The sequence below is a fragment of the Vulpes vulpes genome, chromosome 15, assembly GCF_048418805.1.
Source record: "Vulpes vulpes isolate BD-2025 chromosome 15, VulVul3, whole genome shotgun sequence".
Taxonomy (NCBI): Eukaryota; Metazoa; Chordata; class Mammalia; order Carnivora; family Canidae; genus Vulpes; species Vulpes vulpes.
Genome location: NC_132794.1, coordinates 93,802,182 through 93,814,873, shown reverse-complemented (window position 1 = coordinate 93,814,873; position 12,692 = coordinate 93,802,182).

Sequence of the window (12,692 nt, the reverse complement as noted above, 5' to 3'; positions counted from 1 at the left end):
CTTTTCTCTGTGGGGAGTCTGCTTCTCCCTCTCTCACTGTGCTCTTATTCTCACTCTCATGCTCTCTCTTTCAAATAAATAAGTTAAATCTTTTTTTTTTTAAAGAAAAGAAATAGGATAGTTCCAATTACAATTTTTTCTATATACTCTTCTTAACACTTTTGTGTCTGCTACTGGACTACATAGCAAATGAACATTAAGAAACATCAGTGGGACTCCTGGGTGGCTCAGTGGTTGAGCATCTGCCTTTGGCTCAGGGCGTGATCCCACAGTCCCGGGATCAAGTCCCACATTGGGCTCCCTGCATGGAACCTGCTTTTCTCTCTATGTCTCTCTCTCTCTCTCTCTCTCTCTCTCTCTCTCTGTCTCTCATGAATAAATAAATAACATCTTTTTTAAAAAAAAGAAACATCAGGGGATCCCTGGGTGGCGCAGCGGTTTGGCGCCTGCCTTTGGCCCGGGGCGCGATCCTGGAGACCCGGGATCGAGTCCCACGTCGGGCTCCCGGTGCATGGAGCCTGCTTCTCCCTCTGCCTGTCTCTGCCTCTCTCTCTCTCTCTGTGACTATCATGAATAAATAAATAAAATCTTAAAAAAAAAAAAAAAAGAAACATCAGTAAACTGATTTAAGTTTTTTTTTTAACATTCAACAAATATTCAACATTCAACTTTAAAGGTTTTGGGGGCTTTTTTGTGTGTGTGTTAAAGACTTTGGTCAGTTTTCTTGCTAGTATTATTGCTTTATTTCATATGACAAAATGGCTTTATTTTTTCTGTTCTGCCAAGAGCACATATCATCACCATACTTGACCACTAGCAGAAGCACGTGGTCTGCTATTACCAGCATCCCACAGTCTAAAGCTTTAGTGTCTTGGATTTAGGGCACCCTTTAGACTTTACTAAACTATCCATGGAGAATCCCAGTGTTCCTCTCCTAATCCCCTATTATATTAGAAGGAATATTGCCTTAAAAATACAAAAGATGTAGTTTATGTATACAACGGAATATTTCTCAGCCATTAGAAACGACAAATGCCCACCATTGCTTCGACGTGGATGGAACTGGAGGATATTATGCTGAATGAAATAAGTCAATCAGAGAAGGACATTGTATGGTCTCATTCATTTGGGGAATATAAAGGGTAGTGAAAGGGAATAAAGGGGAAAGAAGAAAAAATGAGTGGGAAATATCAGGGAGGGAGACAGAACATGAGAGACTCCTAACTCTGGGAAACGAACTAGGGGTGGGGGAAGGGGAGGTGGGCCAGGGTGGAGGTGACTGGGTGACGGGCACTGAGGGGGACACTTGATGGGATGAGCACTGGGTGTTATTCAATATGTTGGCAAATTGAACACCAATAAAAAATAAATTTATAAAAAAATACAGAATTGTTTTTTTAAAACTGGAATCTAAGTTGCTAGACACTTCTTCACTTATGCTACACTCTGTGAATGGATAAGTACATCTGTATCTCTGAGAGTCATTATATATGAGGATGTCCTAAAGAGTGAGAGTAAGAAGAATTGGGAACATAGAGGAAACACGTCCTGCTTTAGCCTATGCTCTGTACTACTCATCCTCAAGAAGAGAGAACAGTGCTGTTCAAGGTAGCTGCTCAAGCTTTGGAAAACGAATGACTAAATCTTGACTCATTTTCCTCTCATAAATTCTCTGAGGCTCAGAGTAACTTATCGACGCTTGTTCTTGATAAGTAGGTGAGTCTAGCGCATTTCTAGGTGTTGGCTGGTATGACTGATTTCTGAGCACAACACAAAGCCCATCCGTTGAATAGCCTCGGGCAGTCCTCATCTCTACAATAGGGCCCAGTATTACTTCTTCCATGTTTATCCACTCAATAAGTCTTCCATGTTAATTTGGAGACATGGAAGAAAAGGATTTGGAAATCTCATTCTCCAGACACAAATAAAATGGCTCAAAGAACATGGCATGAATTCTGAGACCCAAGTCTAGGCTTCTCCAGATACTTCATACTCCTGAAGGCCTGGATGAACACTTCTGTTTAACTCAGTTTCATTTTTGCAAGTAATGCTTCACATTGAAGGATCATGCACAACAGTTTCATTGTTTGTATTTTTATTAATTTCTTATCTCAAGTGCTGGCTTCATTGTTATGAAGTGAATCGGACACCCTAACAAAAATTAGGAGTAACAATCTTTCTTCCTAAGGCTTCTGTACCCAGACTACAGTTGGATTTATAAGAAAAGCTTGATGGTTAGCCTTAGCTTTAAACAAAGTAAGTTTACAATCCCCTTTGAAGAATTTCCTGGAAAACTTTTTCTTATTGTAGATATATAAGCCCTGATATTGCTAAACATACCAGAAATAAATCCTTCAGTCCACAAAATCTTTTTCTACGCTCTATCAACTTTGAACTTAAGGAATTAGAATCTTAATATTTTTTATTCCTAAACAAACAAATCAAATCATGAAATGTATAAGAACAACCAAAATGGGTTTATTACAGGAGTATAATGCTATTTTAGCACTTGATAATCAACATAGTTCACCATATTGATCGAAAAAAAATTCATATGACCATCTAAATAGATGGTTAATAAAAAGCATTTGAGAAAGTTCAATACTAATTCATGTTAAATGAAATTGTGGAACATATCAAGTCTGTATTTATAAAACATATAAGCATACAAACAATAACCATTAAAACATATTAACAGTATGTTTGTAAAGCATATAAACTATAAAATACATACAGCTGTATAACATCATCCTAAGAACTCATAGAGCTTAATAAGTAGAGACATAGACAAAGGCTCCTGAATTGAAAGACTACATTTTAAAGATGTTGAGTTCCCTCAAATTGGTATATGGATTTTATGCAATTTCCATTTTTAAACATTCATAGTAGATATTGTGTATGTGTATGGCAGGCTCATTGTAAAGTTTAAGTGGAAATGCAAAGGCCCAAAAATGGCCAAGATGCATTGGGGAAAAAAAAAAAAAGAGGAACTAAAGAAAGAGAACAAGGTATTAACCTCATTGATATCAAGATATCTTGAAGAGCACCTGGGTAGTTCAGTTGGTTAAGAATTTGCCTTCAGCTCAGGTCATGATCCCAGGAATCAAGTCCTGTGTTGTGCTCCCTGCTCATCAAGGAGTCTGCTTCTCCCTCTCCCTCTGCCTGCTGCTTCCCCTACTTGTGCAGTTTCTCTTTATCTCTGTCAAACAAATAAATAAAATCTTAAAAAAAAAAGATATCTTAATATCTAGGCACTGTGGAATTGAAGCAAAGAGATGGATAATAGTGAAGCATAGTCCAAAATATACTCATGTAGAAGTAGAGACTTGATTTATGATAAAGATATCACTAAGGAGATATGCTAAGAAAGAAGGATCTTTTATTTATTTATTTTTAAAGATTTACTTATTTATTTGAGAGAAGTCCGTGTAGTAGGGGAGCAGAGGGAGAGGAAGTCTGAATCAAATACAGACCAACTGAAGCTCTTACACACTGCTAGTGGGAATGTAAACTCTTGTGAAATACCTGGCATTAGTTACTAAAATTAAATGTGTACATACCCTATAACCTAGCAAGTGCACTTCAAGGTATAGGTCCAAGAGGAATTTTGTGCAAATGTGCAACAAAAGATATGTATAAGAAAGTGGTAGCATTTTTCATAATAGTCAAAGTCTGCAACAATTCAAATGTGCTGGCTTTCTGAATCACCTATACTGAAACAATTCAAATGTCAATATATAAATAACATGTAATACAATGGAAGCTGCACAGCATTACACATGACAATATGGATCTTATGATGTTGAGCCAAAGAAGTCATACACAAAAGATTATTATCATGTAATTCCCTCTTAATCATTTCAAAAACACACAGAATTAATTTATGGTACTAAAAGTTCCTGAAAAGTGGAATTGCTATGGGCTGGTGAAGTTCTATTTGTTGCCCCAGATAGTGGTTATGAAGGTATGTTCGCTTTGTGATTATTCATTAAGCTGTATTATTATAATTTGTATAACTTTCTGTGTGTATTTTTTTTAAAGCAATGAAAACAAAAGACAAGCAGCCCATGAATCAATAACTTTCTCTTCATGCTTCAAGATTTATTCGTTTTTCAAGTTCCAAAGTTTTGAGGTAGCAACAAGCATTTCTACATAGCTATATTATATGTACTTATTGAATATGAAAAATTGTTTATTAAGAGTCTTTATTATTTAGAACGCTTCTAAATTTATAGAAAAATTGAGCAGGAAGTACAGAGTTCCCATATATCCCCCGTTTTCTCTCCCTACCAACCAGTTTCCTCTATGATTGGCATCTTGCATCATTAGAGTGATAAATTTGTTATAATTGTAAGCCATTATTGATACTTATTCTTAAGTGAAGTGCATAGTTTACATTGGAGTTCATTCTTTGTGATGTGCATTCTATGGGTTTTGACAAATGCATAATGACATGTATCTACCTTTATAATAGAATGGATTTTACATTTTATTTTATTTTTTTTTAATTTTTTATTTATTTATGATAGTCTCAGAGAGAGAGAGAGAGGCAGAGACACAGGCGGAGGGAGAAGCAGGCTCCATGCACCGGGAGCCTGATGTGGGATTCGATCCCGGGTCTCCAGGATCGCGCCCTGGGCCAAAGGCAGGCGCCAAACCGCTGCGCCACCCAGGGATCCCTACATTTTATTTTTAATTTAAATTGGTATTTAGTTTATTAGCTTCATACAATTTCTATAATGATTATTTTTTCCTAAAAAACATGTTTTTGATTTTGTCTTTTTTATAACTATAGCTATTTTCCAGAGAGGATATAAATTTCTTTTTATGTTATCAGCTAGTGGTTTAAGTAACATCAAGTTAAGGATTTAGTGCCAAGTACTGGGCAAAAAACATTGCTTCCCAGGTCTGAAATTTCAGAGATAGCCTACCTTGCATTTGTCTATAGCAGTTAGAAGATGTGTCAATATTCCAGGGAAATATTCTATTATTATGTTTCAGGGAGGACTTGCCATGAACCATCAACCCTCAGCCCCCACACTGAGGATCACTGAGTCATGCTCTGAATCAACACAAGACTCAAGACAGGATGTGCAAGTTCTTACTCCTGGTACAGTCATCTCAAAAGGCATGATATAACTTAATATGTATTAATATGTGAATATCAACCATATTCAACCTGGAGGTCTGGATGGCAGATTTTCCCTCTGCTCCTCCCCCTGCTTTCCTCAGGGTAGCACCTTAGAAATTACTTACAAAGGAAGATAACTGTTCTCAACTGCCTTCGTTCATAAAGAAGCACATAGTGGTGGCTGCTAGTAAGTATTCAGGACTAATGTGGAAAATCTAATGACTGCAATTTGGTCTTAGAGTGAACTTTGTTGGATGTGTGATTATGAGCACCAGATTAGAGATAAACCCACTTTTCAGCCATTGAAAAGAACATAATACCAGGATTATATATTAGAAGAAGAGAAAGCAGATACACTAAATGTGTTCAGAAACAACCAAAAAAACCATGTCATATAAACACAATCCGTAAATAGAACTAATGAAATCCAAAGTCAAGAAAAACATCAAAGGCAATTCAAAGTTGTCATGAGGCAGGATGAGTTTACCAACATTTTAAGCGAGATTATATAGAAATTACCACTCATGTGGTCTCATTATAATACGAATTTTACTAAACCAAAACATTGGAAAGGATTAGATTGACATCTAATGATCCTAGGCTTAATGAGCTTTTTCTCCATGGAAAATATTAAAACAACAAGATCATGAGGAATTATTTAGAACTGTAAGAAAAGAAAACCACTTTTTCTTTCTTCTTGAGGTTGTTTCAAATTTTTATTTAAATTCCAGTTAGTAAAATAAGTAAGTAAGTAAGTAAGTAAGTAAATAAATAAATAAATAAATAAATAAATAAATAAATAAATTCCAGTTAGTGGGGGCACCTGAGTGGTTCAGTAGGTTGAGCATCTGACTTTGGATTTTGGCTTAGGTCATGGTCGCAGGATCATGAGATCCAGCCCCTATTGGGGTCCGTGGTCAAGGTGGAGTGCACTTGAGATTCCCTCCTTCCTCTGTCCCTGCCCCCCATCCATGTGCACATGTGTGCACACATGGGTTCTCTCAACAAATGAATGAATGAATGAAAAATAAATAAACAAATAAATAAATAAAATCTTTAAAAAATAAAATAGCAAATATATAGACTTACCCTTTTCTGAAAATATTCTTACCCAGTGATAAACTGTGATCTTGGAGTTCAGATGTAGCTGAGAAGGTCTGTGAGATACCAAAGGGCTTCTGCCCCTGAGGCTGCATCTGTTTTCTGTCAAATGCTGTTAGCTGCCTTTTAACGTACAAAGTTCTCAGGTGTGTTCAGGTAAACAGAGCTGCACAACTATAAACAATGTTAACGGAATGCAGTGTCCATCCATGCAGTTAATGATTTGTGGAATATCCAACTTATGTAAGATTGAACTGTGCGCTCACTTTTTCTGTTGTATGGGGGATGTCATTTGTTTTATTAAAAATGAATGTGGGGCAGCCTGGTGGCTCAGCGGTTTAGCGCCGCCTTCAGCCCAGGGCCAGATCCTGGATACCCGGAATCGAGTCCTGCGTCGGGTTCCCTGCATGGAGCCTGCTTCTCCCTCTGCCTGTGCCTGTGCCTCTCTCCCTCTCTCTCTGTGGCTCTCTCATGATTAAATAAATAAAATCTTAAAAAAAGAAAAATGAATGTGTTGGAGCACCTGGGTGGCTCAGTTGGCTAAGCATCTGGCTGTTGATTTCATCTCAGGTCTTGATTTTGGGGTTGTGAGTTTGAGCCTCACACTGGGCTTCACGCTGTGTATGGAGCCTACTTAAAAAAAAAAAAAAAAAAAAAAAAAAGAATGTGTTGTTCTTCTTACATGAAAAGGATTCTTACCCCTGAACTCCAATTTTTTTGGACAATCCTGTGCGTTGTATGGGACTCCACTGAGCCTTAACTATACTGTTGCCTAATTTCCTTGCGAGCACCATGCCTGAAGGCAACAAGCTGAATGCTTCTTTTTTTTAAATATTCATTTATATCAGAAATATACCAAAATATTTTAATAGAGTTTCTGTCATGTATATAATTTATTATTATGAGGACTTGTACTGTTTGGTTTAAAAGATTGCAAGAAAGAATATCCTTTAAGTCTGTGGGCCAGGGCTTTTAGCAGGAAGGGACCTCCTATAGCTGGTTTTCACGTCATGCCTCATGTGCTGACTGAGGGAGTTAGTTTACAAACTCTTTCCCATTTATATTTCAGTAAAATTCTCCATTCCAATAGAAAAACCTCTCCCAGGGATGCCAGGAATCTGGGGTGTATAGATTGATACTCAGCATGTAAGGATGGCTGCCTTAGGAATACCAGGTGCTTTCACTGGTTTAAAAAAAAAAAATCAAAGGAATCCTTTAAACCTCTTTTGGGAACAAGCTTTGAAAAAAAAAAAGATAATTTTTAATTTCTCTGGAAAATGCTCTTTTTCACCTATCTAAACACACTTTGCAACTACCAAATGTCAGCACGATTTGACCAAGCTCCTTACAATGACTGAATATTTCTTATGCATTTCCCTGTGGGCTAGAATGTACCTCCCACAAATAAAATTAAGGAGTGCCTGCATCTTGCCTTTACCTGAAAATGTCTTGGGGTTACAGTTATGACATGTCATCACTCAAAGAGATTAGAGCATCAGACTTAGAATAAGCTGGCAATGGAACCCAAAAAAGAAAACATACAAAAAGTTACAAGACTGTAAAAACTCTAGGACCAGAAAAGCAAGCAAGATCTTGTCCTTTCAACCCACCTAAGGCTTTTCCCCCATGGGAAAAGCAAATGAAACCTAACTTTGTTTCAAATCTTCATTTCAGAGCCTGATCTCAAGAACGCCGAGGTTAAGAATGAAGAGTCTAATCACACTTTATTTTCACCTGTTATCAGGCTCCACAGTGGAAAAGAGCCCAGCTGCTGATATTATCTGTGCATCCAGGAATGGCTGAGGAGGTGGAAACATGCCCACAAGTCCTTTCTCTCATATCGCTCATGAAACATTGAGAGTCTAACCCAAATTGGAAGCAGTTAAGAAAATACTGAAAGGGAAGTGGAAGAAATTGGAAGAATGTTCTAGCTCTTCTGTTGAGGGCTCTAGATGCATCCTATCCCTCCCAATTTAGGGAAAACCAATCTAAATTATCCTTCTCACCTTCCTGCATACCATCCTCCTCTTCCCTCTGCTTCTCCTGTTTTCTGTGTTACTTCATGACTCCCTTCTGCATTTTACATCTTTTCTTCCTCATACTTCTTCTTCTGTGTCTTTTTCCTTATTTCTCATTCCACTTGGAATGAATCTTTTCTCACTACTACAGTGAGCCTGATACAGACCAGGGGCTGTAGACACAAACATGAATACAGCGTCAGGGACATGGCCGAGAGAAGGGGATGCGGTGGAGGGTGAGGGTAGCAGGACAGGACTGGGTTTTAGCATGTGGAGGTTGAAGTGCCCACAGGATGTGCATGGAGGTAGATGGTACCAGTTGGGAATACAAATCAGGAGTTTAGGAAAACAGGAAGATTTTTGAATGCCTGTTATATGATAGGTACTGTGTTTGGTGTTGGGAATGGAGTAAAAAAGATAAAACCCAGCCCATTTCTCCAAGGACTTTAAGAAAGCAAACAGGTGCATTCAAGTGTTAGTGATGCAGAAAGAGTATGAGCAGGGGCTGAGGAGGTCCAAAGGACAAGTCAAGTGTCCTATGTGGGAAATGAGGTAAGGTTAGCTCCTCAGTTTCATTAAACAGACTAACCAGGATGGTGTCCACAGGCATTCAATTTGCAATTGGACCTTGAAGATCTGTTGATACCAAATTGTTCCAGCCAGTCTTGCCCATAGGGTAAGATTAGCTTTTCTGACTTGTATTCTTCTTTCTCTAACTGGACACTGATATCCAGGAGCAAAACAGTCTCCATCTCTACATGGGGACAGAAAATCTGTGACTACCTGCAAGGCCTCCTGCCCAAGTTGTCACAAGAAGCCTAAACTTTTTAGCTTTATTGTCAGGCTTAACACTATGCTGATTTTGCTAAATAGCCAATGATTGCTGCATTTCTTCCCCTGCATTTCCTAGAACAAGCTTGATGGTATTCTGGGATAGTGTGCAGACTTTAATAAAGCTGGCAGTCTGATGGGCTTTTCTGAGAGCACAAGGAGATAATTGCTGTGAGGATTCTTGGCCGTGTGAGATCTGACAAAATTAACTTTATATTTCAAAATCTCTCCCTAGCTTTTGTGGTAAAATCCCCTTTGACTTATCAGATCTTGAACTAATGGAAATTCTCTCCCACACTACCCTAACTCCCAACCCCATTTGTTTGAGAATCAGAGGAAACTCTCCTGTCTTCCATCAGTCACCCATTTGTATCTCTCTTCTAACCTAAAAAATCCTGAGTCTGATTAGGTAAATTAAGGTTTACATAAACAACTTAACTCTCCCAGCTCTTTCTCAGATGTCTGAGTTAACTCAGACAAACCAAAAATGGAAACCCAAAGATCACACACCTGCTGCATTTTTATCCCTTTAAAGGAAAAGTCCCCTTTTGTGTTTTTCCTTTGCCAAGAACACGGCTCTCTAGCCACAAATTACTGCTAAGAAAACAGGAAGCCTTGAATGTTGGTATGAGGTTCTATATATAGTTAAGTCAATACGGCTGCAATCAACTCAGATATCTCTACTCAGTCCAGGATTGTTTTTCCAGATTTTGTGTTTAGATTGTCTACTTCCCTCCAAAATTGCCCATTAAAATGTTGTTTCAATTATGGTAATGTATTATTATTATTGATGACCTGAACCTTATTTATGATACTCTTCCAAGTTACATGAGATTATTATAAAATAACTATAGTGAAGTTAAAGTTGCTTCTTATCAGTTCTGGGAAAAGAGAAGGACTATTGGATTTTTTTTAACAATGTTTCTTTTCTTCCTCTCTCTGTTTTTTAAATTTAAATTCCAGTTAATTAGTATGCAATGTTGTATTAGTTTCACATATATAATAGTGATTCAACAACTCCATATAATACCTGGTGCTCATCACATCAAGTGCCCAACAGTTTGTTCTATATAGTTAAGTGTCTGTTTCTTGGTTTACCTTCCCCCCCCCCCTTTTTCCCCTTGGCTCATTTGTTTCTTAAATTCCATATGTCAGTGAAATGATATGACATTTGTCTTTCTTTGACTGACTTATTTCACTTAGCACTATACTCTTTAGCTCCATCCATGTAATTGCAAATGGCAACCTTTCATTCTTTTTTTTTATGGCTCAGTAATATTCCTGTGTGTGTGTGTGTGTGTGTGTGTGTGTGAGAGAGAGAGAGAGAGAGAGAGAGACATCTTTATTCATTCATTCATCAGGCAATAGACACTTGGGCTGTTTCCATAATTTGGCTATTGTAGATAATGCTGCTATAAACATTGGGGTGCATGTGTCTCTTTGAACTAGAATTTTTGTATTCATTGGGGAATACCTGGTAGTGCAATTGCTGGATCTTAGGTAGCTCTATTTTTAACTTCTTGAGGAACCTGCACACTGTTTTCTACTGGCTGCCCCAATTTGCATTCCCACCAGCAGTGCAAGAGGGTTCCTCTTTCTCTACATCCTCACCAACACTTGTTGAATGAATCTTTCTGTTGCTGATTTTAGCTATTTTGTGTGAGATTCATTTTGTTGAATGAATCTGTTGCTGATTTTAGCTATTTTGTGTGAGGTCATATATCATTATAGATATTTCATTTTCCCGATGAACAGTGATACTTAGCATTGGATTGTTGGATCTTTATCATTTTTTGGCCATTTAAAACAAGTCTGGGCAGCCTGGGTGGCTCAGCGATTTAGCGCCGCCTTCAGCACAGGGTGTGATCCTGGAGTCTCAGGATCAAGTCCCACATCGGGCTCCCTCCATGGAACCTGCTTCTACTTCTGCCTATGTCTCTGCCTCTCTCTCTCTTTTTCTCTCTCTCTCTTTCTCATGAATAAATAAAATCTTAAAAAAAATAAAACTTTAAGTCCTCTATAGGCCAAAGAGGTGGAGGATTTGAGAAAATCAGAAATGATAACATTTTCTTTTACGTGTTAGTACCCCATTTCACATATTCTTTCAGCTATGGCTGCTTTATTTAATATAGATGAAGTAACCATAGTCTGATAAATATAAAGTACATAGCAAAAAAATTACCTTATATAATACATTTGATTTTATGCCACACTAACTATCCTGCCCTTTCAAGTATCTTGTTAGAATGTAGAATGTCTGAGGTTACTTCTTTCCCCCAAGACAAATGAATGGATGGTAAAATCATGAATAGCAGGGTTTTTCTGCTTAGGTTCATCATTGAGAATTGCTAAAACCTGCACAGAATATTAGAGGCACATGCCTGGTCCACAATGTTTGGTAATCCTTCAAGCTCCTCAGTAGTGAGGATAGTTAAGAGCCCCAAACAGCATCTTGAACATTTCCCCAAAAGCCATAGCAAAACAAGCAAACAAAAACCTACATCTTAATCCTGACTCTACCATTAATGACATTCAATAATATATTTCATTTCTTTGGGTCTCAGTTTTATCTTTTTCATTATCTGTAGGTGATCTCTAAGACCTCTTGAGTTCCAAAATTTTATGGTATTAACATTAAAAGTATGCCAATTTTTACTAAAATTAATCTCAAATATTCTAGCATCTTTAGAGAATTGGTACTTGTAAATATTGTGTACTTATGGTCTTGACAAGGAGAGAGCTATAGTTGAATCTTTACATTTGAGCGACTCACTCTCAACCTTTGAAATGTGAATATCTCTTCTTAAGGTCAAAGTACTTTACAGAGTTCCACATGATAATATTTGTACTTTTGGAACCAATTGATTAAAAAATTAGGCAATGTGGGGGATCCCTGGGTGGCTCAGCAGTTTAGCGCCTGCTTTCAGTCCACAGCGTGATCCCGGAGTCTGGGATTGAGTCCCACATCAGGATCAGGCTCCCTGAATGGAGCCTGCTTCTCCCTCTGCCTGTGTCTCTGCCTCTCTCTTTCTCTCTCTCTCATGAATAAATAAATAAAATCTTTAAAAAAAAAATTAGGCAATGCCGGAGGAATACTTTGACTTCATTAACACTTAAAATGAATTTACATTTTGTTATTCACAACAGCATCTGTGTATATTTAGACAATATCATTACTTATTATGCATCTAAGTTTGGAGAATACCATTATTTACAATTATGTATCAGTGAGGATGCTTTCAACTCCAATAGCTGAAAATACCAACTCGAATTGGCTTAAATGATAAGGAAGTTTATAATCTCAACATACAAGGAGTCCAGAGATAGGGTGGCTCCAAGACTATTTAATCTGACACTCAGTGTTGTCATGAGGAACAAGGATGTTTTCATTTCTCATCTCCTCACTGTGGTGCTCTTGTGGCTATAGTGTTTTAGCAGTTCCACATCATATCCAGACATAACAACATCCTGAAAAAGGAAAAGGTTATTACTTGTCTCCTTAGAAGAAATAAGCCTTTCCCAAAAATCCCTAGGTAGCCTTTCTTCATGTACAATCGACCACAAATGAGTCACATTTCCTTCCTAAATCCATCATTAACAAGGACAGTGGG